This window comes from Mus caroli, unplaced genomic scaffold (genome assembly GCF_978045245.1).
Source record: "Mus caroli unplaced genomic scaffold, Mus_caroli_1 scaffold_2, whole genome shotgun sequence".
Lineage (NCBI taxonomy): Eukaryota > Metazoa > Chordata > Mammalia > Rodentia > Muridae > Mus > Mus caroli.
The window spans coordinates 118,962,692-118,990,432 of NW_028227257.1; the positions used below are offsets into that span (position 1 = coordinate 118,962,692).

The window sequence follows — 27,741 nt, forward strand, 5'->3', positions numbered from 1 at the left end:
TGTGCATACACTGTATCTCAAATCTGAATAATTTTGAAAGTACTGATTTTAATGAACACATCACGCTGAGAAGTAAACATTTGAAAAGTTATACCTTATATCTGACACTAAATACTTGTGATAAATTGATAAATAACCACAATATTATGATAAGATAAAATTTTACTCATTGTTGAAATACTTCCGGGCTCCGGAATAACTAACTCTAATGAAAAAAAAATGCTTATTTATTAAAAGCTTAAACTAGTGGAAATTGCAAATGTTCAAGGATGTAAAACCTGGGGATTACAGCATGCTCCTATACAATATTTCTTTTATCCTCTGCCCTCTGTACTCACCTTCTGTCAAGTTCTCTAATTTATCTGACAAACTCAGCTCCTTTCTGAGAAAACACTGCCATCCTAAGCCTACTGAACTTCTCTAATACAACACACTAAGTGGCTGCCTTAGAGCCAATATTTTAAAAATATAAAAATTTCAGTGGGGAACAGGCAGTGGGGTGAAAGTGATAGACTAGCAGGAGAGGTGGGGAGCTAACACCATTATCTAGTTATAAAAAGATCTGGTCAAAGTAACATAAGAACTGGTGGCCCGGTGTCTAGTGCACAACTCTGACATTTCTTTCCCTTCAAGACCACTCTGACAGTCATTTTGAAACAATTTTCACCTACTTAAAAATTTGTGTGTGTATGTGTGTAAAAAATGTCATGAATATCAGTCACATTACACATGTATAAACTCTGTTTTACCAGAATAACTAAATGCCCTCTGTTCTGGGTCCCTACTACTATCGTCCACACAATAGAACAGAATCAAATACAATGACCCCTTTTTAAAAGAAGTTCAAAGGAACCCAAAAGATAACTATAAACTTCTGAGAGCAGCAAACTATGCTGTTTTTTATAACTCAAATAGGGGACCAGGAATGCCCAAATCCTAAATTCTCTACAGCAGAATTTTGAGGCATCAGAACTGTTCCATTAACAGACACTACATATACATATTTACATTTTTCTTCTATATTTATATTATTTGTGTGTGTGCATGTGTAAACTAGCCTATACATACAGAGGTTGGAGGACAATTTTAGCAGTCAGTTCTCTCCTTCCACTATGTACGTGTTCCAGACATCATATTCACACCGTCAAGCTTAAGAGGCAAGCACTTTTATTAGCTGAGCCATTTTGCTCACCTGGCCCCATTTTAAAATACTGTTCAACTAGTACTGCTTATTTTAATGTTTAAATTACAAAATATAAACACAAAATTACAAATGAAGTGATCATTTTGAGAAGTTATACATCATTACTTCATACCATAGATTAGGCAAACTTATCACTCATACATGCCTATATACAGGGATATATGTACAGAGAATATCTTGTGTAGTGTATGGATGCATTACCTGTCAATTAAAAAGCCTATGGCCTATAGCTTAGGCAGAAAATTAAAGGTGGGACATCAGGGAGGCAGAAGGAACTCTGAGTTAGAGCCATGTGGGATATTTACCAGGAAAATGCAGTAAGACAGACACATGGTACCTGAACACAAGTAATTAGCCACATGGCAGAATGTAGGTTAGAATAAGTGGGATGTTTTAAGTCATATCAAGTCAGAAAAGACCCTAGCTATATATATAGTCAAGGTGCTTGTAAATATATTTTGAGTCTAAGTCTTATGTCTGGGAGCATGGGACTGGGAGGAAGAACCAATGCCAAACTTCAACAGATATATAGAATAAATGCTTTTATTTATTCACTCAATAACCACAAGCTTAGGGGACCTTCTGTCATGTATGCTACAAAAAGGTAGGTGATTCTCCTCCTTTAAAAGGTTTACAAAGTGGAAGTCACTCAAGAAGGCAACAATAAAATAAAAATTCCAACACAGTAGGATAAATACAAAAATACCGGAGAGCACATAAGTAATAATAGCCAATTTGATTCATCTTCCCTTAGGCTAAGAACTGAAGAATATGAACGGCTTTTCCAAGTCAGGAAGGAACAGTACAGAGCAAAGCAAAAGACTTTTAGGCATACCAAAGACTTTCACACACTATCAGGCACAGAGAAGACATGGTACCAATTGTCCTATGCATTATTGTTCAAAGATTTCCAAACAAGAATATTAGTTAGTTAGCCTGTAGAAACTTAGATGTCAAAAATAGTTTAATTAGCTGTCTCAGTTCAAATGGATGCTTTTTCAAAGAACTTTTTCAAAGAGGAGCTACTTTGGGGCTGGCAGTTTGGCTCAGTTAGTAGAGTGCTTGCTTTGGGAACATGAGAACCTAAATTTGATCCCCAGCACGCACGTAAAAAGCTAGGCATTGCAGGGTACACTGGAAAGTGCGTGCAATCTCAACACCATGGAGGCAGAGATAGATAATAGGAAGATCGCCAGGGGCTCACTTGCCAGTCAGTCTAACCTAACTGGTGAGCTCCAGGCCAGTGAGAAGCCCTATTTCAAAGGAAGAGGATGGCGTTTCTGAGAATGACACCCAATGGTACCTTCTTGCCTTCCACATGCACATACAAAAGAACAGATTCCTACAAATTGTTCTTTGATCTCCATAAAGGTGTAACGGTGCAGGTGTGCACGCAAGAGCAATCACACACAAATAGGCAAACATTAAGGTAAACTTACTTGTACTCTGAATTTATGAAACATTTACCTCTTTACTATAAATTAAAAAAAAAAAAAAAAAAAAAAAAACCTGACACATCTGAAAGAAACAGAGTCTCTTACTCAAAGGGTAAGATACCCATGTTTTCCCATACAAAAACTGTATCTTAGAATACAATGGGATTTCATTATTGTGAGAGTAAAATATCCCTCTAGTTCATGGAATTTATATAAATATTATATCTGTCTTGTGCCAAGGACCAGCTTTGGCTTAGAGAGGGGCTCTAAGAGAAGGGGTGTCTGAGAGCATGGAAACAAACGACTTCAGTCAAATTGTGTCCAAGCTGGCAGCCTAGATTCTGCTTGAGGTGGCTCCCTAGACAGCTCTCTGTAGATAGCTCTTGGCTCTGTAGTCTGCTTGAGACAGCTTTTCAGACTGCTCTGCTCTGCTCTGCCCTGCCCTGCCCTGCTCTGCTCTAGACAGCTTTTTTTTTTTGCTATTCTAAAAAACACCCTGGTTAAAACAGCTAGCTTTCTGCTCCACACAGCTCTCTCTCTCTCTGCTAGTAAAAATTCTAAAAGTTCTCTGGATGGCTCATGGGTTTTCCGACCAAAGTCAGAAAAGATGCTATAAAAAATTCTTGGATCCTCCAACCAAGTGAGAAATCCTGTTAGAAAAATTTTAAAAATGATTCATGGGTTTTCTGATCAAAATCAGGAAGCTAAAAATAATAAAGAAAATAATAATTCTACAAGAGCTGTGTTCGCTCTCTGTAAATCTTGGGATTTCCAACTAGGCTCAGAAATCCAGTTAGAAAAAAGTTCTTTAAGAGCTATGCTCACTCTCCAGAGATCTCCAGACAGCTCAGTTCTCCTAGAAAACATTCTAAAGAACTGCTACCACCTTTTGCCCAGGTTTCTATTTACATATCAACCCAGTTATTTATTCCAGGTTCCCTCTTGATCATCCAATGCACCAGCATTAGACTCTTAGAAAAAGGACAGCAAGCACACTTTTTTAAAACACTGCAAAAGAATTCAGAGATCTGACTGCATTTTTTAAACTTAGCTAGGTGGACAAGTCCTGTGATTAACCACACCAACCACACCTGGACCTAGCCCAGTCCCAGGCTGACCCTGAACTCAGGAATCCACCTGCCTTCGTAAACATAAAACAAAAAAAGCTGGGTGGGAGCTTGCCTTTCAGCCATCACTCCCCAAATCGCATCTCCTCCTCTCTCTCTTTCTGACAAGCGGGCTCATAGTGCAGCTGCCTCTGGCCCTTGAGTTGTGAAGCTTCTTAGACAATTCACATTACATCCTTATATTTTTGCATAGTTGAGAAATTATATATTTTCAAATTCATGTTTTTAGAGTTCTTTTCCAAAGCCATAAGGGCTGTCCTGAATGTCCCAGAGCTTACCATTTTGCTGAGACATTAGCCCTCCCCTCCCAGACTCATGTCTCAGATTATCATGGAGTCATTCAACAAGGAGGACATTCCATGAAAGAGGAACATAAAAATATGTACATTATACAAACAAACAATATGCCCATAGCAACAATCAATATTCATGGAGGCCCACACCCTGCTGGATCTGTTCCAGGTGCCAGAACCATGTCACACTGTCCCTTACACATGACACAAGTCTCAAATCTGGGTTTCTCTTTAACATGCCATTCTCAGAATATAGTATTCTTTCAACACATACTGTAAGAAGCTGACTATCAGACATCTAAGCAATGGGCACCACTGGAAGGGAAAGCAGAGTGCAAGACTGGATTAGTTGCATCACAGATCAAAAAAGTTGAAGGTTAAGTGGATGCTACTGTGATCAGCTGTTAGAAACGGCAGCCACTAGAGCCAGGCTCTGGGGTGTTTAAAGGAATACTAATTCTTGTCTGTCTGTGTGCAGTTGTTGCTTTGTGTTTTTAAAATGTTATCCTCATGGGTTTTTTTTGTTTTCCAAATGTTATTTATCTCATCTAATGAAAGAAAAAGACAAAAGAACATATAAGAAACACGTGTATGTGGGTATGGGTATCAGAATATAGAGAGAGACTTAGAAAACCTGTGTGACAGACAGTATGACAAGCACTAGATATGTATATGATGAACTAATTAGATGTAGTGCTAATTCTTAAAATGTAGTGTCTCCAAACCCACATATTATATTTATACACAAATATAAAAATGAATATATAACACAGGTTTGGGGCCAAAATAACAGGAAACGTGATAAGCTTTAAGAATAATAAAAGCAGAACAAGGCCTGATGTTCAAAGAGCCTCTCCAGAAAACATGCAAAGAACACAGTAGTGCTTTTCAGTCCTGTGTATATCTCAAAAAACTGTGTCAAGTAAAATAACTCTGATGCCTGGGTCCAGCCTGAGGTTCTGATTTGACTGCTCTGGGGTGAGGTTCAAGTACCATTTGGTTTTTTACTGTTGTTGTTTTTGTTTTTTTTGTTTTTTCTTTTTCTGAGACAGGATCTCACAATGCAGCCCCTGCTAGCCTAGAACTCACTAAGTAGACCAGACTGACCTAGAATTCACAGAGATATTATCTGCTGCAGTTTTGCAAGCGCTGAGATTAATGTGAGTGTTGGGTTTAAAGGCTTGTACCACCACACGATACAAAGCAAGTTTTGTTTTTAGATACCAAATAATTCCTGATAAATGACCATTAACCTAGACTTATAAAGCAAAGGACTGCACTGCTGTCAGGTCAATAAAATGATTGAGGTAAGTTTGCCCAGCCAGCTGTCTTGAAATTTCAGAAGTTCAGAGCCAATTTCAAAACACATCAAATTCTATACTATTACAATTTATTATAACCTTAATTCAGTGAGACAATTTACAAAATATCACAGAGGTAGGAAGTAGGTTGAGCTTAGTCAGATGTAGAGACATTACATGTGGCAATTCTTGTTATGTATAAAATACTTCCAGAGTTCTCTTGAGCACATAAAATTGCTGGACTCCCTTCCTCTTGTAGTTAGGTGTGAACAAGTAACCAACTAAGAGAGATGTGAAATTACCTGACCTTTATTGTGTCCAATGAAAACTTTTAAAGAGTGATCACGCCATTACCTGGCATCCCAGAATATTGATGACGTCACAGAACAGAGATCCATCACACCGTGTGACTGAAAAGAAAGCTTTGTCATGCTGAGCCATTAAGATTTACTTATTTCTAAATGATGACCTGACACACTGAAATAACTTCTAAGGGAAGAGAAAGGAGGCCATTTCAAAAGACTAGAAGGAAAGCAGCAAATACTAAATTATGAAAGAAAGCAAAAGAACTTTAGAGAGAAAAATCTTACAGTCCTACAAGGGATGACCAAAATAGCATGGAACATTAAAGTAATTTAAATAGTATAGGATACAATGGCTACTTTAAGATGTAAGGAATCTATAACAGGTTCTCCAATTGTTTTAAAAAATACAAAACAAACAAAAATACCTCATGAGCCAAACAAATAAGTAAACAAAGTCCTTTCTGTCCAACCCTCGAGTGCCTTGTTAAGGGCTTCACAATGGCTCTACCTTATGCATCAAAACAACCGGTAACACTCCTGAGGAAAGCCGCTTCCCCTCGACCTTTCTCCACGCAAGAGAACCATTCCATCTTGGCCAGAGGTATAACTTCTATCCAACAGTGAAGACAAACTAATGTGTAAGTGTAACTAAAGTTTAAACACAGGAGTGAAGTTATCAACTGCACATTATTTTGAGGGCTCTTGGGTTTCTGGCAGTAGGAGGTTTACTGAGGACACCGAGCGAGATACACAGCTAACAGCAGACAAGCTGCTGAATTAGCAGCACTAGGAAGAAGCACAGTCAGATCAGTTTGAAGAACTACGGGCCATGTAAGAACTGGAGAACCGCCTATGTGGGAACAAGAGAATGGAGAAATACAATATGGTTATAGGTGAGGCTTAACTATTAGGCAAACATCAATACTATTATGGAAGGTATGTATGAAATACCTATAAGCTGGATCTCAAAAGTCAAGAATCTGACTACTTACTAAACTGCAATGGAACATTCTAGTGATTTACTACAAGCATACTCAAATAGACATAAAACCCACTTTACCTCACTTCAGTGAATTTTTGTTTCTCTCTTACTGGCAATTACCCAAGGTCCCCCAATTGTCCTAAAATCTGAAATTATAAAGCTCATAGCATAATTAACAAAGTTTGGAATAGTAACGTGGTATCCAATTGTCACACAAGTTAGCTTTTAGGTCCACACAAAAGAATAAGGATATCCACAAAATAAGATAAATAAAGAAGAGAGACAGAAAAGTACTACATAACAAACCAAATAGGCAGCAGACTGGGCATAGGGACCATTTACTTAAGATATGTGCCCTTTCTTAGGCCCAAAGAGAAGGCTGCCTCTAGGACAACAGCAATGTTGGCTTCTGTAATCAATCACTATCTAGCTTACAAAATAAAGTATTACTAAGGCAGCTATATCCTTCTCCCTTGACCGACTGCATCCCCACCCCATACTCACGCATAGCATTATTCTAATTTGGTGATGAGTATGCTTTAAAAATTGGGGTGGGGGTGTCTGGTTTTGTTTTGTAGGTGACCACATGCACCGCTGGCATCAAGCATTTTATTCTCTGCCTCAACCTCAAAAGGGCTGGGACTATAGGCACACACCAATTCATCTGACTTTATCATGTACTTCTATATAGTTTTACTACATAACAGTATATAGGTCTTATAGTATTATTTTTAATGTTTTTAAAATTGTTTACTGAATGTAAACATAATTACATAATTTTTCAACTCACCTTTCATTTATTATGCTAGTATAAAGTAATCACTAGTATATGAAGGCCATCAGTGCATCTTTACTCTCTATAATACTGTTAAACACTATTTTATACACTTTCTTCTGCTGCTAAGGCAAAGCTACAATCTATTGAACAAACCAGCTATTTAATTTTCTTTTTTCTTTTCTCCCCATCTCCACCGCAGGCTTTCATTGTTTGGTCCAGACATGCTTCAAATTTTCTAGACTCCTGTTTTGCTCTCTAGAGTACAAGGATTACAAGTGTGTGCCACCATGGCCTGTTCCCAAACTTTTCATTTTTTAAACATACTGGGGATTAACCTAGGATCTAACTTATGCATGTGAAAAATTAAGATTATAATAACAATACAACTACACAGTTGTAAACACACTAATCACTTCATGATCATAAAATACAAGAGTGCCTTGAAAATATTACATGTTCCATAAATGCTAACTAAAGGAAACTCTAAACGTTATTTTGAGAAAATACATTTCAAATGTCAACGTAAATGGATCAATCTGTCTCTATTATCAGTACTATCACACTTAAGAAATCTTGCCCTATATATCAAATTTTAATTGCACACAGAAACATATATGCCTCAATCTCACACTGTCTATTCACTACCTCTAAGAACAATACCATTATCTGTTAAGTTGAATTAAATTAATTCTTCAATTTGAGTACATTCTCTTACAGTCTAATATTAAACAACATGAGGAACTGTATTTAAGGGTCACAGCATTAGGAAGGTTGAGAATCACTCTTCTAGAACACCTATTCCAAAGTCAATTTTTCCATTAAAAATAAATTAGGGATTAGGTAGGTGGTACTTGCCAGTCATTACTAGAGGTTGAGGCAAGAGAACTAAATGTTCAAGGCCAGCCTAAACTATGTAATTGTTCTGAGGCCTCACCTTCTCACAAGAGGGATGATAAAGAAAAACAAAACAAAACAAAACAAAAAAACAAACCAACCAAAACAACAAAAATAGCCTAATTTAGATTTCTATCCTCACCTGCAAAGAACAAAGCCAAGTGAAACAATAGTTTGTGACAATGTAGCAGAAAAGCCAAGGTAACAACTGGGAAACAAATGCAATGAGCCTTCCCTATAGCCATCCTAGTTTCCCAAGGTAAAGTGCAGTACAGTGAATCCCAGAAATCTGGTGTGCTCTATGAGCTGAAGCGAAACAGCCAAGGTTATAGGGAGACTGAAACAGCTGGAGCCATCTTAAAATTCTAGGGGTCCTCAGATTCTATGTATTCAACTATGTGCCAATCAGTACATGTGTATGAAAACGAACCTGAATCCAGAGAATCACCCAAAAGGATTAGTGGGAAAAACAATACTGGAAACAAGTGTCCTTTCACCAGTACACTAAGGAAATCACTTAAATTAACAAAACACATGGAAGGGCCATTGCTCGTATGGGGGGGGGGGGGCCAAGACAAGACATTGTACATATAACTAAGACAATATTAAAACCAGAAAACTTGGAAGTTTATAATACTAGACGGTAGATGACTTCAAAGTTAAAGCTTTTGTTCTTCAAAGGTCACCACCAGAATGGGGAAAAGTCAGACTGGTAGAAAATACTTGAAATTATGTAAGGTGGTTGTGCCTACAGAAAAGACCCTTAAACTCAACAGTTTTATTATTTTTTTTAAATCTTTCAAAAAGTAAAGTTTTCAAAAAATAAACAGAAAAGCTTAGCTGTAGAAAGGGTGGGAGGATTGGCTAACCGTTAAGACAGGCAGCATATGTGCATCACAAAATGTTATGTCCTTCAGGCACAAAGAGAATGATGTTAAAGAGAAATACAGCCCTTCACAAAGGAAAGAGCAACTGGAACTGAAACTACTTAGTCATTTTTTCCCACTCTCAAGTAATTAGGTAATGGTCTGAGGAAAAAAACAACACATTAGTTTTTCAAAAACCAGCAACTCACTTTTGATTACATTTACAAAAAAAGCTGAATATTCATACAGACTCAACCATGTATCTTCAATGTTGGTAGCAGCATTAGTCACCAGGAGTGGGAGATAGCCCAAGTAATCCCAGTGGATGAATAGATAAACAGAGGTAGCACACACATACTGTCGAGGGGAACAGGTCGTGAATGGAGACATGCGTGTGAGGGAGCTCTGAGTGCTTGAGAAGAAAGCTCAGTTTCTTCACAACATGGAATTGTTCTTGAAATATGTTTCTTGTACCCTTCACAGGTGCAGCAGATAGGACAGTTTACTTCAGATTACTCATTATTGCTTGCTGTTATTATTCAATTAAATGTTCAAACTATCCTTTATATTCCTTTATGGAAAAAAACATAGTTTTGCCTCAGATGGCTTGTCACTGTGATTGTTTACAGTGCAACTCATGAGAGCTTTACTTGGGTGACCTTTCTTCTTCCTTTTTTTTTTTTAAGATTTACTCATTTATTTATTCATTTACTTTATGAATATGAGTCCACTGTAGCTGTCTTCAGACACATCAAAAGAGGGTATCCCACTACAGCATGGTTGTGAGCCACCATGTGGTTGCTGGGAATTGAATTCAGGACCTCTGGAAGAGCAGTCAGTGCTCTTAACTGCTGAGCCATCTCTCGAGCCCCCAGGTTACCTTTTTAAACCCTGAGAGTATAAACTGTCTGAGACTCTGACTAAAGTTGACTCTTACATGAGTCTCTAGTATGCCTCATTTATTGGTGTAACTCTCACAGGTTCCACTAACTCTAGAGCAGTGACAATATATAGTGACAAACTCTCAGCAGTAAAAAAGATTAAAAACTCTGGAATTTATGATACATATGCAATATGCCTCAGTCACAAAAGGACTTAAAAGTAGCCAAAGTCAAAAATATAAAGTACAATGGTAATTGACAGTGAGTAGGAAAAAAGTGTTATCCGTAATTTATCTCCCACATGGATGTGAACACTGGGTTCCCAGCTAGACATTCTGTTTGGAACCCATGGACCCCTGTGGACATGGAGCCAAGCTATCTGCCAAAGGGCCATGTGGCAGGGCTAGAGGATGACAGGTAGTCCTTGTTCTGGTCTGAAGACTCAGTTTCCTGATCAGACTGGATATAACAAACTCTCTGTGCCAGAACGGCAGGAACCACCATCACTGTCTACCTTGCCAAGCAAGAAACTGAGTTAAGATAACTTCTTTCCTAAGTTTCTTCTGCTCGGTACTTCTTCCCCAAGGAAATAACTGGTGCAGAGAAAGAAGCAATTCTTGTTTAATGTTACCAGAGCTACAATTAACAGAGATGTACCATGGTGACAGCTATACAACAATTTGACTGCTGGCTAGTTTTATTTAACTTGACACAAGCTCAAGGCATTGGTTGGGGGAGCTGCACCTATACTGACCTTTTTTCTCCCTAGAGAAGATAGCATGACTATTAATAAATATCTTAAGCAATCTAGAGATGACCTCAATTATACAGGAGTCTACACATAAATACTAATAAAAATATCATGACCTTTCATAAGGTACTTGTGCACCAAAGATTTTACCTGTAGGGGATCCTAAACTTGTCCTCCATGAATATCTAGGAACACTGCACACACGTGCGAAAGCACCACTACAAGCAAGTGCTGAACACCCATCATTCAGTGTGCATAGCATGCTCCTGGACATCTGTTCGTGAACCCTTTACTAACAGAGAACTGCTGCTGTGCTGCCATCTATGTTAGTTTTCATTTTCCCTATGGTGCTAATAATAGAATCACATTGCACATAACCCCTTATTTGGCTTTTATTACTTCAAGACAGTCCCTGACTTAGTGTGGTTCTACTGATAGTTCTCAACCCTCCTAACACATATTTTACAATAATGGGTAGTCAGAAGAAACCACACTTCACACTTTGATTTTCCTAGGTTGCTATGATAACAATCTTTAGGGGCTGGTCAGCCTCCACATCATGAGTATAACCAGGAGGGCAAACTGTTGTGGCAAATATTATTTAAGGGTTTCTACCTCACCTTAGATCATTTAGTTCTCAAATAAAAACCACAAAGCCTTTATATTTATAATAAACTTTAAAGCACTAGAGCTGGGCAGATATCAACCCTCTGTGCTATTTTGTCTACTTCCCTATCAATAACCTTGAGAGATCAGCCATGTTCTGCCTGGGCGACTCCTACTCCAAAAGGCCGGCCCTCTCGGCCCTGTGCTGACGATTCGCCTACCCCATGGTGGCTTCCTTCTTCCTCCTCCACACCTCCCTCTCCCTCTCTCCTAGTGATCTCTTGTTCCACCTTTCTTCTGCCCCACCTACGCTGTAGACATCTTTAGTAACCAATCAGGTATAACTTGGAGGACAAGGTTTATTCAACAAAAGCTGGTATACCTGAGGATCTCCTAGTTTGGGGAGCAACCAAATCTTGGGGGTACAGAATTTAGAATTTGAATACAAGCAGCATTAGACTAATCCCCTACAACAAACAGTGGATATGGTACATTGTACTCTGTTACTAAGCTCTGGTGCTTGGCAGGTTGTGGTGTTAAACACATTTTCTTCTTTTTTTTAATCAAAACAATAATTATACATACTTATGAGATATTATATGATGTTTTGATATATGGAGTTCTACTTTTCTGGGATCTTTCTTTTTTCTTCTACATGTAAGATCCTGTGTTGTGTGTGTTTCTATGCCTAGCTTATTTCACATAACAATGCTCTCCACTTCTCCCACATTTCACTTTTCCTCCATGTACATAATAACACTACATTATGTACAAGCATCACTTTTAAAAACTGTTCATCTACTATTGGACACTCACTCTGAATATATTTTGTTTCCTCCTCATCCCCTTGCTATATATAACAAGAAACTTGAAGTTAGGAGGCTCATAAAGAAAACTGATGCATTTAGCTTAATCTATAGAGGTCTAAGAAATTTGTTCTGCTTTGGGTGAAGACTTTATAATTAATGGCATTTCCATGATGGCAATGTATGCTACAACAGCCAACAAGCTCATGTAGGAGAATACATGCCTCTAAGACGCTTAGAGGTGGTACTAGGCTGGCTTTAAAACAACCCAGTTTGGTGGATAACTAATCCAGTCTCAAAAGACTTAATTTACTCTCCAGAGACCCAAACATGTCCCTGAAGAAAATGACTATCTGTTGTTTTGTTTTAAACACAGGAAGTTTTCTTGGCCTTTTAACTAGATCAAATGTAAATGTGAGGAAATATAGGTAGACGAAAAACGTATACAAGCTACAACTCTAAAGACACATTCAAATATTGAAACCATATTCCTGATCCAATTTTCTTTCTGCCACTCAAACTCCAGAGATCTGCCTGACTCCCAAATACTGGATCTAAATATGTGCATCACTATGCCCAGCAAATGTACCTTATTTATACACTCAGAAAAACATATTCCTACAGTTCAAAGTCAACTACAGTGGCAGCTATGAATGGCAATTCACAATGCTAACCTTAACTACCTAAGCCTCAAGTATATAAGATGACAATGCCTGGCAACAATCTGATTAATCCTTAATCCCTTCCCAAATGAAAATATCAATGAGGATATCAATGACATAGGAATACTGTGGAATCAGAAAGCCTACATCTGAGGTTGCATCTTTATTGCTTAAAAGACTCACTTTTTTGTGAATGATGCTAATCATACCACATGGTACTTACTGGTTAATGTAAGGATTAAATGAGATAACATATGGAATACATTTGGTATAGAGCCTGGCACATAACTGCTATTCCTCCTACTACTTCTAACAATAAACCTTTAATACTGAAGATTACTGGCGTCTACTAAAAAATAGCAAATCTAATTTCAATATAACATGCACACTTAAGAAATATGTACTAAATTCAGATATAAAGTTCAATACTTTGTTTTTCCTTAAGCTGAATTTAATACACAAATATGCTTTTTAGGTAGAGGCTGAAAAAGAAAGGAAAACAAACCGAACACATTTTCCTCCCCCCCCCCCCCCATACAAATACAGAACATGTCTGAAACTGATTCTTAAAGTAGATACTTGGAAAACTTTAGGCACTGATTTCAAACAAACACCTCAGTAAAAAAAAATATAATTTGAAGGGCTGGAGAGATAGCTCAGTGGTTAAGAGCACTGACTGCTCCTCCAGAGGTCCTGAGTTCAATTTCCAGCAACCAGATGGTGGCTCTGTAAAGGGATCTGAAGCTCTCTTCTGGTGTGTCTGAAGACAGTCATAGTGTACTTAAACAAATATATATACATATATATGCATATACACACACACAAATTTGAGTATGTTATGTCTCTTTGTTTCTTTGTGCTTATATGCACATGTAATGACATACAAATAAGAGGTTAGAAGACAACACTGGGAATAGATTCTCTCTACCACATGAGTCCCAGTGACCAAACCCAGGTCAAGAGCCTTGGCAGCACATGCCTTTACCTGCCTGGTAAGTTACTTCTAAAGTTAAACATTCAAAGGGCAGTGCTAAGTGCTGACCTGAAGAAGCTTTTAATATGAGATCACCTATGGCCAAGGAAACAAGTTATACATTTTAACTTTCTAATATAATTCTAGGAGTTTTGTTTCAAATAAGCAAAATCAGTGAAAATACTAAAGAGACAAACTGTATCCAAACTCATACAAATTTCAGACGTAAACTGCTTATTCTAAGTATCATGAGCTTTTCCCATTTCCTGTCTTCTACTGATAAGCCATACACATTCAAATACATTCAATCCAGTATTAAGACAGTGACTATGCCTAAATTTAACTACCAGCTGATAAGCAAAGCATCATTAACAACTTGAAATGCAATTTTGCCAGTTGATACACAAACTCCAGTTAATATAAAAATAGTTTTAAAATGGCCACACACAATTCAGGGAGGTCCAGTAAGGAAAAGGTGGAGTGACTGGCCGTACGTATAAATCTGACAAGTTAGCTCATACTAGTCTAAATGTTCAGCCACACTTACCTTTGGGCTTGTTTTATGCTTCCATTATCAATCAAGTAAGTAACAGTGCTGCTATCATCACTCTCTCACTTGAACCTCTAGCACCATTTGAGAGATCCATCAATGCGGATTAATAACTGCAAAGTATCTGGTAATTTAAGTGAGATGTCCCCCATAGTCATAGGCATTTGCATACTTGGTCCCCAGGTGGTATTGGTATTTGGGGAGCTTGGGAGCTGTGGCTATGTTGGAGGACATATGTCACTAAGGGTGGGCTTTGAGGTTTCAAGGTCTGGCACCACCCCCAGTTTGTCCTCTTTGCTTACAGTTTGAGATATTCTGCTCCAGCCATCATATCCACTGAACTACTTGCTACTAAGCAAGTTTCCCTCTGGACTCATAAACCCAAACAAACCCTTCCTCTTATAAATTGCCTCGGTCATAGGGTCTTATCACAGCAACAGAAAAGCAACTAACAGTAATTGTTATAAATGAAGATGCCAGGGCTCCAAGTTAACCAGAATGTTCATGTACACGGTAAAGCTTAAATTCAGAACCAAAGCCTGTGATATTTCTAGGCAAGCTAAACCAATTCTGATTAACATGACCATCCATTCTAGAAATTTTAGCCTCTTGGAGAAGAACTGTAAACCAAAGGTAACAATCACCCAAAGTGTGATAGAAAACAAGTATTTACGAATAGAGGACTGGCTAAATCATAGTTACACCAAAAATTAAAACAAAAACAAAAAGCCAGAGAAAAGTATGAGTTAAGAAACCCAAGCTTTAGAGCTGAAGATCTAACTCCATAGTAGAGCACTTTGCCTAACATTCACAAAGCCCAGTGTTCAACAGTCAGCACTTGGGGAGGGAGCTTTATGCATACGGATTTGGGATGAAATAATCCCCAGTCTACACTATAAGTAACATGTACAATACACCATCTAATATAGTAGCCACTGCTTCAAGAAGGTATTTAAGGGCTGGAGAGATGGCTCAGTGGTTAGGAGCACTGACTGCTGTTCCAGAGGTCCTGAATTCAATTCCCAGCAACCACATGGTAGCTCACAACCATCTGTAATGAGATCCGATGACCTCTTCTGGTGTGTTTGAGGACACCTACAGTGTATTCACACACATTACATGAATAAGTAAATAAATCTTTAAAAAAAAAAAAAAAGAAGGTATTTAAACAAATTATTTAAAGCTAAATAAACATTTAGTTTTCAGTCATTATCAGTTATATATGGCTTTATTTCTATGTATTTCTGCCTTCCTTTCCATTTCATCTACCTGATGAAAGTCCCATCAGACACAACTGATAGGCAGTATCTCTGAAAGGCCAGAAAGAAACAGGAAACAGCTGTTTCTACAGAACAGAGCAGGGAATGGTAGGGGGATGCAGAATTCAACAAATTTAACTTCTAAATTCTGCAATATATCATAGATACATTTAATACAGGTATATTTAAAAGTAATTATTTGCTTATAAAAACATCTAATTTCTCATGCAACAACAAAAATCTGCTGATTTATGCTGATTAGAAGCACAAAAGGCTGAGAAGTTCACAGGCATAATAGAGATTAAAGAATTAAAACCACCTTTTTAGTACTTCCTAGAAATACTGCTATTACCTGCATATCATTAAGCACTCGTTTATTCAAAACATTGCTTAGGAAGAGACAAAAACTCCCACACAGTTCCTACTTCTGAGGAACTAAGGCGAAAGGAAGAGGAAAACACATCAGAAGAATGCTTACAAAGTATGCAAGGGATGGTGTTCAAAGGCACAAGGGAAAGTCCTGGTACTCTCTGAAGAGAACTATAGGTCACACTCTTCAGTCTAGTCCTCTTCTCCTTTTTATACTTCTGCTTTCTCACCAAAGAGGTGTACTTAAAAGCAACAGTCTTTCAGCTGTGTTATAAGACTATTTTTTAATCAAATGTACTATTTTTCAGATATACTAAAGTTACTTCTCACCCGTGAAGGGCAACCTCCCAGTTAGCTAGTGTTATACTGTTACCTACTTAATACTGGGCATTCTCCTACAGAGAAGGACTAGCATCCAAACTCACCAAACAAAAAGGGAAATGCAGTATTTTTTTTCCCGAAAGTACAAGATTCCAAATTACAAGAGTTCGTAATTTTCTCACTGAGACTGTCTACAAGTGAAAGTTAAGGGCCTGGGCATGATACCAATATATGGGGGGAAAAATACATTGAGAAAATAAAAAATTGAACCCAAATCACTACAAAGTTACCTAATATCGCATTCTACTGCCTTAGCCATGGATTTCAGTCCCTTTGCCTAACTCCAGAGCAGACTGTCAACTATTCCCCAAATAAAGACACTGCCTCTCCCAGTGACTTCAGCAACTTGTGCCAGCACAGGCAGAGAGGGCAGTCTCAGATTTCTTTCCTACACAAACTAGAGGCCAGGAAGTTTGTTCAAAATTCAGGGCCTACTGAGAAAAGAAGAAAAGCCCAGCACAAGCCTACCCCCAGGACTGTCAGTCAGACTCTGGTGTGTAAACACATCCACAAGCATTTAAAGACTCAACTAAGGAAAGCTTCCTATAACACAGAAGAGCAAGCCATAAAGATAAACAACAGTGAAGAAGGGTTTTTTATTTATAGAAATTTATACTCCTAAGTTATTGAATTTTAAAATGTAAGTTACTGATAAGTGATTTAAATTCTTACAAAATGTAAAGAACAGTGCAAAGCCATTTTACACAAGTGCTACATGAGAAATCTCAACACTCACATGACTTTAGGCTACTATACTTCTATAAAGGAGACATTTGAAAATGAGCTTTTATTGATGGCAAAGTACAAAGAAACTTGCCAGTATGCCAGTTACATGGCCAACAGGCAACGCACACTGCCTGCCTGTGCCAGTCAGATCACCAACCAACATGACTGTGAAGGCCATGAAAGAAGCTGTTTCCACTGTGGTTTAAAGGCAGCACAGGCCAGAGCAGCAGATTAAGCAGAACTCTCCATCAGTGGCAGGTCTCCCAAGTTCTCTGCATGCCACAGAATTCATAAGTGGGATCAGTGTGTTCTAAAAAAACATGGTGCTGCAAAAGGAAAAAAAGGTTCCACAGCACCGAGCAGTGTAATAACTTGAAACCTCACCATCAAAGTGACAGTTTTCAAGTGCCATTTATGATGCCCTAGTCTGGAAACAACCCAGCTAACCCATCTGATCAACAATTTCACAGATGGAAGCACTTGATGGCTAATTGGCAAGTCTATTATTTAAATCACCCAGCTCCCTGGGCCTCTTCTCATACACAAGTCAAGGTACAACCTACCGGCCACCGCGGTACCAGGGGAGCTTCTTTCACAGCGTCCTTTCTTAGTAAAACAACACATTTTGGCAATTAATTTAGAGCAATAACCCATTTGTGAGTAACAAGAAAAATGTGGGGATTTTTAGGACTCGAAAATGCAAATATTCTTTTAAAAGTTGTACTATTTGTAACTTCAACCTAATCAACAAGCTCAAATACACATTATCACAGGAAATAAAAAATATTCTCATGATTTAAATATTCCTAACACAGAAATCAAATATTCCATGCCAAAATAAAAACCAGCTCTCTCTTTTCTATTTTAGGACTTAGGTTCATTATTGTAGTTATGTGTATGTGTGAGGGCATGTGGGTGTGAGTTCAGGTCACCATAGAGGCCAGAAGCCTGAACTGAATGGAATTACTGGTGATTTCAAGCAGTCTGATGTGGGTATGGGGAACTAAAGTCTGCTCTAATAGCAGTATTAACCATTAAACCCAAGAATAACCCTTTCAAACACTACATTTTCTAAAAGTTTTTAAAACCTAAGTATATTACTCTTCTTCTACATTTTGCAGTACAAATCATGAGTGTTTCAATTTTAATTAACTTTTGAGGCATATAGGTAGTAACGAGAAAATAGTTCAAACATTAACTATTGGCATAGTATAGGTTTTGGCATCTGAAAGACCTGTAACAAAACTTCCTATTAGTATATGACTCAACCCATAGTATGAGAATAATTATCTCTACCTTTGCAAGATTGTTATGAAGAAGGAGTGAAAAGACTGAACAGAAAACTCTCACATCAGAACACCTGATGATGCTCTGCTAGCCCTGTGCTCACCTGACACACTTCTCTGAAGTACTAGATAGGAATCTTGACAAAATGTCCAACATTTAAGTGGATTCTTTTTCAGGACCCATACACTTGCTATAAATTCCATGAGCAATGCCTCATAGTTGTAAGTACCTGGTTGTCTGTCTATGAGATTACAATCTTTATAGTAGATCAAACTGAAAGCCTTCAAGTTAAGAGCACTGTAGCAAATCAGCAATATAATATCCAGGGGCCCCTTTTAGTCTAGGAAATAGGAAATATGTACAGTAAGCAGAATCCACACTGGGAAAGAAAGATAATCAGAAACAGGGAAGAAGGAACATACTAAATTAAAACCAACTCTATTGAGCGACAGTTATAATGGAAACAGAATACATTCTAAGTAGTTTCTCAAAGATGTAAGAAATTTGCTTTTCTGCAAAACAGACTGAGGTACTTATCAACTGCTGGATTGAATTACTTTACTATTCAGTCTTTGTTGGCAGTGCTGGGGATCATCCCAGAGAACTATGCTGTCTGTCAAGATCCACCACTGAGCTTGGCTCCAAGCCCACCACATAGGTGTCTCTTTTTAAATTTTGGTTTTGTTTTGATTTTTGAGAGAGGGTTTCTCTATAACAGCTCTGACTGATCTGGAACTTACTTTGAAGACTAGGCTGGCCTCAAATTCAGAGGTCTGCCTGCCTCTGCCTCCTGAGTGGTGAGCTCATGTGCCCAGCTCTTTTTAAAAAAATGTTTTATTTATATTTGTGTGTGTGAGAGAGAGATGTGTGTTCCAGTATGCATGAAGGCTAGAAGAGGGTTTGGATCTCTTGGACCTGGGAAGAGTGCTGGTCAAACTGGGGTCTTCTGGAAGCAGAAAGGACTCCTAAGCACTCTCTCCAGCCCTCTTAGCAGAACTTTTGTAAGCATTTTCCTTCCAACTATTCAAGCTCTAGTGTTTATAATATAAAGAGATAAAGAACTGATTAACAGGGTGCCACGCTGGGCAAGAATGTACTCTAATAAAAACGGGATAGATACAAAGGGCAGAATAAGAGAAAAGGAAGGCTGTGTCACCATTAATCCACCCGCTTGTGTCCCCAGTGCTCCCTCACTCTCACAGCATTCTCTGTTGTAGAGGAGCAAGCCTGTGGAAGCACTGGGGCCGTTTAAAATGAAGTACCACAGGCAGCCTCAGGAAGACCACTGCACTGCTCAGTAGCGTGCTTTTGAAGCACTCAACATAGACAACATCCCACAAAGCTGTGCGGTGAAGGACAACCAGTCCTGCATGGCCATGTTTTTAAATAGGTATGATGAAAACAAAACTGTCTTAAATGATAACATGAACTGAAAACTTAGAAGCTCAGTGTGCAAATTTAAGATGCAAAGCCCAGTGTGTGCCAGTAAGTGTTCAACAGGAAACATGTTGGAAACATCATAGCATGCGCCTGTAATCACAATACTCACAAAATCATGAACCAGCCTAGGCTACACAATGAGACCCTACCTCAAACAGAAAACAGAAAACATTACTGTCAGTGCAGGAGGTTGTACAGCTGAGTGTTTCCATAGAAACCGTAGTACTTTACTCAGTTCTGTCCGCTTGGAAAGTATTACTTACTGTTTTTAAATAACCTTAACTTTTCTTGTTTATAAGGTCTGTGTAGACTGATGTACAGATTCTAGTTCTTTTTCACTCCTACATAATACTGCTTCATACATTTGCCTCAAATAGACATTTGTCAGTTTGTCAATATTTCTAGTGTTCCTTGATATACATGTTTTAAGAATCTCTAAAGTGAAAAAATTGTACTTGCTGAATCACATAAGTTTGGGTATTTTCAGCTTTACTAGATATGCCAAAGTGACTTTAACCATTTTTAGTTCCTATACAATGTGTTCCTTTAAAAGACATTTGTTAGTTGATGTTCTAAGCACCGAGTTACAACCTTAAGTAACTCCTCCTAGTCCATATACCATCACTCCCCCAATAAGAGAAAACACCTTTTATGAGAATTTTTCCCTTAAATTTTCAATACCATACAACACAAAAGACTTCTTTTAAAAAATAAAAACTGCAATGGATATCGCATTCCATTTCTATTGGTGCGACAAAACACCATGACCAAAGCAATTTAGAAAAGAAGACATTTAATTTGGAGGCTCATGTCTCCAGAGGGTTAGAGTCCAGTCCCTGATCATCATGCCAGGAAGCATGGCAGGCATGGCACTTGAACAGAAACTGAGAGCTTACTTGTTATGACAACCACTAAGAGGTGGGGGAGGGGCGCACAGGTTTTTGAAACCTCAAAGCCCACCCTCAAAGACACATCTCCTCCAATAAGGCCACACCTCCTAATCTTCCTCAAGCAGTTCTACCAAGTAGGGAACAAGTATTCAAATATATGACAGGGGCCATTCTCATTAAACCACTACAAATGATGATATATGACTAAAGTCCCAGGACGGAAGGCACAGAAGCAGGAGGGCAGTGAGCTCTAGGCCAAGCTGAGACACCTACTTCATTTAAGAAAACCACAACTAACTGTGGTTGTCATTTCTCTGATTTAGAAATACTAAATTTCTTTTCATATTCATCTTGGCCATTCTTAACCTAGAAATAAAAAACATGTTCTTTTTCTCACTTTTTTTCTGTAGTTCTTAATGATTTATAGATCTGCTAAATGTGCAGTATTTTTTTTTTCCTTTACTGCTAGTCTTTATGTGTTCCGTCTGTCTGTCTTGTGGGGAAAGAATCAGTAATACACCTAGCCAGGCATAGTGGTACACACCACTGTTAATCACAGCAGTCAGGAAAAAGAGGCAGGTGAAGCTCAAGATCAGCCTGGTTTACCTAGAGTTCCAGGGCAGCCAGGGCTACATAGAGATACCCTAACTCACAGACACAAAAAAATGTTAGAGACACTACCCCAAGGCAGGCAACTGTGCTGCCTTATCCTAAGGGTGTAAGGATGAACAAAATGACTTCTTAGGTCTTGCTTTGTCTCACTTAAAATATGAGTTTAACAGTCATGGTGGCACACACCTTTGATCCCAATGCTCAGAAGGCAGAGGCAGTGGATTTATGTAACCCTGCTCTACATGGCAATTTCCAGGCCAGTTCTTAGTCTACCTATCTTACAGCATACACCACAAGTTCATTCCTTTCAGGGTGAATGTATAAGAGTTCATGATGCAAATAAACACCGCATTCCATTTACCCATTCAACTGCTGGGTTGTTTCAATCTTTTGGCTGTTATATAAAAATTGCTTTAAACACTGTTATTCAAACATGTTGTAGTCATGCTGTCAATTCTTTAGTCCCATACCAAGAAGCAGACTGCTGTATCATGTGGAAACTCTACATTTAATGTTCTGAAGATCCACCACACTGTTTTTTACAACAGCTACACAATTTCGTGATCTCTGTAAAGGTACACTCCAATTCCCCATTCCTAACAATGTCTACTTTGGTTTGAGCTGCTAATAGCCATCTAATAGGTATACTGTCCAAAACTATAAAGTTTGGTTTCCTATGTAGATGGTTCAACCATCTGAAAAATACTTTGTGCGTATATAAGAATGGGATCTAATTTCAATTTTCCCATGCTGAAAGACACCTAATTCAACAGCATTCACTGACTTTACTTCCACTTCACCAGTAATATCACCTAAATTATAGATCACATTCCCATACATACAAAGTCTATTTCTGGACAGCATCTTCAACAAATGGTGCTGGTCAAACTGGACAGCTGCATGTAAAAGAATGAAAATAGATCTGTATCTATCACCCTATATAAAACTCAACTCCAAATGGATCAAAGGACCTCAACATAAGACTTGTTGCTCTGAAAGTCATTATCTTTAGAAGTGGGGAACAGTCTTGAACTTACTGCCACAGGAAAAGAGGAAACTAATAGCACAGGCACTAAGAACAGCAATTAATAAATGGGATCTCATGAAGCTGAAAAGCTTCTCTCCAGCAAAAAAGCACTATTATCCAGGCAAAGTGGCAGCCTACAGAATGGAAAGATCCTTATCAACTATGTATCTGAAAGAGGGTTAGCATCTGGAATAAACAAAGAAAAATGAACATCACAAAAATAAATAACTCAATTAAAATAGGGTACAGAAATGAGAATTCTCAAATGATGAAACACTAAAGGCTGAGAATACTTAAAATGTTCAACATCCTTAGCCATCGGAGAAATGCAAATTAAAAATACTTTGACATTTCATCTAACCCCAGTCAGAATGGCCAAGACCAATAAAATAAATGACAGCACTTATTCATTGCTGGTGGGAGTATAAACGTGTGCAGCTACTATACAAATCAGTGTGGTGCTCCCTCAGGAAGGTGGGAATCAATCTACCTCCAGCTACACCACTCTTGGGCATATCCCCAAAGGACTCTACATCCTATCAGAGACACCTGCTCATCTAAGTTCCCTGCTGCTCTATTCATAATTGCCAGACACTGGAAACAGCATAGATGTTCAGCAACTGATGAGGGATAATGAAAATATAATCACTTACACAGAAATGGGTGGAGCTAGAGAACATCATCCTGAGCAAGGCAACTCAGACCTAAAAGGACAAACATCACAGGTCTTCTTTGCAGAAAACTGTTTTTAACTTTCAATATTTGTATTACAATTAAAAAACCAGAGAGGTTGGGTATAAAATAAAGAACTACAGGGTAGGTCAGCATCTCTCAAAGAAGGGAAATAGAATAATATATTGTTATGGCAAGACAACGGAGAAACTAGAATAAGAAGATTAACCAGAGAGGGGAACATGGTGAGAAAAGGTGATATTGGGAAGGGACAACTAACACTGAAGTCCACATGAAACACCATATGAAAATCTACTATTATTGAAGTTTTCATAAATAAGAAAGGGAGGGAGGGAGGGGAGGGAGGGAAAGGGAGAGAGGGAGAAAGAGAGAGAGAGACAGAGAGAGACAGAGAGAGAGAGAGAGAAGAATCTAAATGGAGTCACCAACTAGTCAGGGAGATAACATTTCACCAGATATCTTATACACTCTAGTAAAACCTCCAGGAATGGTTTACATCTTGAATCATCGCCCAAAGGGGCCATGAAAACTACCAATCACAGGCTATTGCCAAGGCTTTTGGTTGCTCTCCACAATCTGAAGGTCAGGTCCTACTGCTAAAGACAACATTTATTTATTATTGACACTGTCAAAGTCAGAGAACTTGGTCCCTAACCAGAAGCTTCACCCCCATTTGGCTAGCACTGATGACACTAGAAAGTACTCTGCATGCTACTGGATGAGAGCAGTAATTTTCATATCACTTAGGCACTACCACTGCAGTCTACAACAATGATCTTCCTGCAAAACATCAAAATAATACTAGTGCAATAGTGGCACAAATATTACAGAACTAACCAATCACTTATTGCTTGGACTTAAGGACCACTTCATGAGCTAGAACTCATCTTCCACAGCTCAAGTGGTCAAGATCCTGAGATTACACAGGTCAGGAGCCTAGGGAAAAGTCTAATACTATTATTCCTATTATTCTTCTAAAGTAGCATAGCAATAAAATGACTCCTAATGACATGTTGCTACACCCACAGATCAAAGCACTAGTCAACCCACATCAGAGAAGCTTCTTGTGGTAGATGGGAATTAACACAAAACCCACAACCAGTCAATGTATATACAAAGAGGGAGAGACGTGGGAGCACTCTGTCCTAAACAGGCTATCTTCATCAAAGCCTCAAGGATCAGGGAGCTAGGAGGAAGAAGAGAGAGAAAAACTGTTCAAGCATATGACTTTGAGTTCAGTTCTCCAACACACATGTACAGAACCAGAGACAGGAGCACATGCCTGCAACAGTCCCACTGGGAAGAGAGATAGGAGGATCCAGGGCTTACTTGCCAGTTAGCCTAAAAGCCAACTAATGGGCTGCCAGGCTCAGTGAAAGAACCTTTCTCAAACTGGGGGAGGGAGAAGTCAGCAATTGTTTTTCTTGCAGAGAAGGTTGGTTTAGTTCCCAGCACCTACACAGCAGATAACCTCTTCTGGCATCCAAAGGCACTACACACCCATGGTCCACAGACATTCCTACAGGCAAACCACCCATACACACAAAATAAAAATAAAAATAAAAAAATAAATCTTCAAAAAATTTTTCTAAATAGGGTTGGACTCTAAACTCTCTCTACCAGACCTCCAACCCATACCACAGAATCCAAAACATGCTACCCCAGGTAAGCTTCCTTTGCAATGAACTATAGTGAACACATAGACAAATGGCTGCTTATGGCAGGATATCTATACCAGCCCATTTAAGGCTCAGAAAACATAGCAGAAGACTGGGTAGAAAGAATTTAAGAGCTGGAAGACAGAGATGGACTGCAGAATACTACATTCTGAGCACAACACAACCATTGTATTCATGACATCACAGCAGTTGTAGTTGCCTATACTGGGCCTGCATGAGGCTAACATGCTCATCAAATCAAGCATGGATCAGAGAGAGAGGTCATGCCCAACCCTGATGAAATACTGGATGCTAGTGAATTCAATGGCAGAATTGACCAGTCATAGTCTTCACTTCTGTTCCCACAGGTGAACCCATCAGGCTACAACCATAGTTTGATCCTATGGTCACCTGGTTAAACTCAGCTGTTCACAAACAAAACATAAAGACATGAATGTGAGGGAATGAGACTAGACTACATATATACAACTGTGTGTGTGTGTGTGTGTGTGTGTGTGTGTGTGTGTGAGAGAGAGAGAGAGAGAGAGAGAGAAGAGATCAGAAGATACTCACTGTTGATCTCAAGTGTGTACACCTACACACATGCATATAATACATACATTACAAAAGTGCAATATACACATAAACAACCTTATAAGAGGTCGGATCTTCTGATAATATGTAAGGATTAGCTTTGGGAAAGAAAAAGTATCCAGACAAGTCAAGCATCTACACAAAAGTAATAGTATCCATACAAAGTCAATTGACTAGCATGCTCGGAAACTAATTATTCTTGTTGTCAAACACAATAGTAAACAAAATAATCAAGGCCAAGTAATTTCAAAAACAATGAACTACCAGTATTTGTGATCAAAATTCCTATATTATTTCTGTGAACTATTCCATTTAAAACAGCCAGGCATAGTGTTGCATGCCTTTAATCAGCAATTGGGGGTTGGGGTGGGGGTCAGCAGATACAAGCAGATGTCTGTGAGTTCAAGGCCACCCTGGTCTGCAACAGGACAACCAGAGTTATTAGAGAAACTCTGTCTCAAAAACCCAATATTAGAGAAACTATATGTGTATACACACACACACACACACACACACACACACACACACACACACATATATATATAATTAACAATAATAGCACAGAGCAAAACTCATTATGTCCTCTGTCCAGAAGCCTAATACTGAATCATTTTTCTTGGCAGGGAAGAAGAAAGGCATCAGTACCACAACTGATGATATAACTTAGTGGTTGTATATCTGTCATGCCAGAGGCCCTGGGGTCAATCCCCAATACAACAACAAAACAAACAACTAGCATTAAATAAGAACCCAACAACATTCAAATGAAATACTGAATTATTTCTATACAAATAATCAGACTAAATATGAAAACAAATCCTGGTTATATAATTTTCTCTTTTGAGTTCTTGACACAAAGTCTCAAAATTCTTTGGACTTCCCTAAAGGCAGTGTTTGCTATGATAGTAAGTAGTTCTTTAATGACTCATAGATAGCATCAGCTAGCCACTTAAAGACCAAACAAGATCAACTATATGACTTAAATATGGGGATGTTGGATTGACCCATTTTGAGGAAGAATGGCTAAAAGATTGGGCTCAGTTTTGGTCAATGGCAGAATCAAGCAGCCCAGGTAATGATATCTAAGTAAAGTCTCTGGATACGCAGGGCCTACTGAAGCACATGGAGCTTCCTACCTAGTGAACACACTGACTTGCAAGAGTCATATTTAAAAGAAAAACAAAAGAACTGATCATCTAGTATTTTTAAAAAGATACCACAAAAATAAGAGCTCTACACATTATTCTTCTGATAGCTTGCCATCTAACTAGAGAGTAAAATATATAAAATAGCAGGTTCTCAAGTAACACATATTAGACCCTCAGGCTAGCTAATAAAGTCGGAAACAGGAGAAATTACTGGACAAACACTGCATTTCCCATATTCTCCAAAGGCGTGCAGAAGTCACCGTGAAGCAATGTAGCTCAGTCTGTGGCTATTATTTCATGTACAGCAAATTTTCAGAACAAATTTACAAGATAAATATTGTATCTAATAACTAAGGAAAGTTAGTTTGGTATTCAGATATGATTCAACTTCAGTTAAGAAGTCTGCTAAGGCAATGACTTAATAATTTGCATATAAGCTTGTAGTATCTCCATGACAGAGAGTGAATTACATCATCAAAGAAAATGAAGTACCATGATGAAACTGGCTAACAATAAGCATGAAAAATGTTCAAAACTAACAAAAATGAAAAGTAAGTCGCTGAAACACACAATAGAGAATCACAAAAAATGGCACCTTTCTAAAAGGAATTCTCAGTGATGAACCATGACAAGACTAATCAAGATTCTTATAGGTGTGCTTTTAAAACACATACACACACAAAACATTTACTAAGTCTCAAAACTGTATTTTTCCTCTAAATACACCTTAATTTGAATGAAGGAAGCCCAAATCCTGGTAGTAATACAGAAACGAGGGAAAGCTGGTAACTAAGAGACTAAATTGCAGGGAGAGAATGGTGCCTACTAACCCCTCCCATTAATTAAGGAAACGAATAAGCAGAAATATAATCAAAACTTAAAGAGGCGAGGCAGCGGGCATGGTGAGCAATGGTAGAGCACTTTCTTAGCATGTGTGAGGCCTGGGCTTTGATCCTCAACACAACAAAAAGGAAATTCCTTAGCTGAAAGCAAACAGATGGTCTTCTGACAGATCTACCTAGAAATCAAATACCCAATAGTAATGAACACAATAAATAATAGGAAAACAATTGAAAAATCACTGAATTCTAATAACAGTATAAAAGAAACCATAAAAATATCAAACAATAGCAGAAATTTAGAGTTAAGACTGCATACAGATTCATTTTCAGGATCTACTACCATGTTATATTTTTCATGTATAACATAAAAAGTTTATATTATAAACTCAAGAATATCATG

At 38.3% G+C, this 27,741-nt stretch overlaps 1 protein-coding gene across 3 annotated transcripts in view; it reads right to left on the reverse strand.

Moving 5' to 3' along the window:
- The window catches only part of Psmd14 (proteasome 26S subunit, non-ATPase 14), a 90,770-nt gene that overhangs the window by 51,419 nt on the left and 11,610 nt on the right, over positions 1 to 27,741 (reverse strand). The gene's annotated exons all lie outside the window — the stretch shown is intronic.